The sequence below is a fragment of the Silene latifolia genome, chromosome 2 (assembly GCF_048544455.1).
Source record: "Silene latifolia isolate original U9 population chromosome 2, ASM4854445v1, whole genome shotgun sequence".
Lineage (NCBI taxonomy): Eukaryota > Viridiplantae > Streptophyta > Magnoliopsida > Caryophyllales > Caryophyllaceae > Silene > Silene latifolia.
The window spans coordinates 122,620,476-122,621,015 of record NC_133527.1 but is presented as its reverse complement, the minus strand read 5'-3'; the positions used below and the strand labels follow the sequence as shown (position 1 = coordinate 122,621,015).

Here is a 540-nt window from a genome sequence, read left to right as displayed (position 1 = left end):
TTGAGTAACGGAGTCCACTTCATGCTTTCCTCCTCTAGTAGCCTTGCGAGGTCTACTATATTGTGAGTTATGGACCGCCATTTCCTCAATTTTGTTCCAAGTTTGATTGTCATCAACTTCGGTGAACATTCCATTTGATCCCATGTTGAGAATGTTCCTTGAATCTTCATATAGACCGTTCCAAAATTGTTGTACCAAGAACCACTCGCTAAGTCCATGGTGAGGACATGAGCGACAAATTCCTTTGAACCGCTCCCAAGCTTCATACAAAGAGTCTTCATCCCTTTGCTTAAAACCCGTAATTTGAGCTCTTAGCATGTTAGTCTTTTCCGGTGGGTAGAATTTTTTTGTAGAAAGCTAGAGCCAACTTCTTCCGAGAATCAATTCCGATAGTGGCCTTATCAAGGCCCTTCAACCATTGTTTCACGGTGCCAATTAGAGAAAAAGGAAATAAGACCCATCGAATTTGGTCTTGAGTTACACCGGTTTGAGAAATCGCATCACAAAAGGTCTCCATATGAGAGTGAGGGTCTTCACTAG

General features: G+C 42.2%; 1 non-coding gene across 1 annotated transcript; it reads left to right on the top strand.

Annotated features, from left to right (window-relative positions):
* Positions 1-211: 211 nt before the first annotated feature.
* Positions 212-318, top strand: LOC141644624 (small nucleolar RNA R71). The gene has a single exon (XR_012544236.1). It is a non-coding gene; the product is annotated as a small nucleolar RNA R71 (small nucleolar RNA).
* The last annotated feature ends 222 nt before the right edge of the window (positions 319-540 follow it).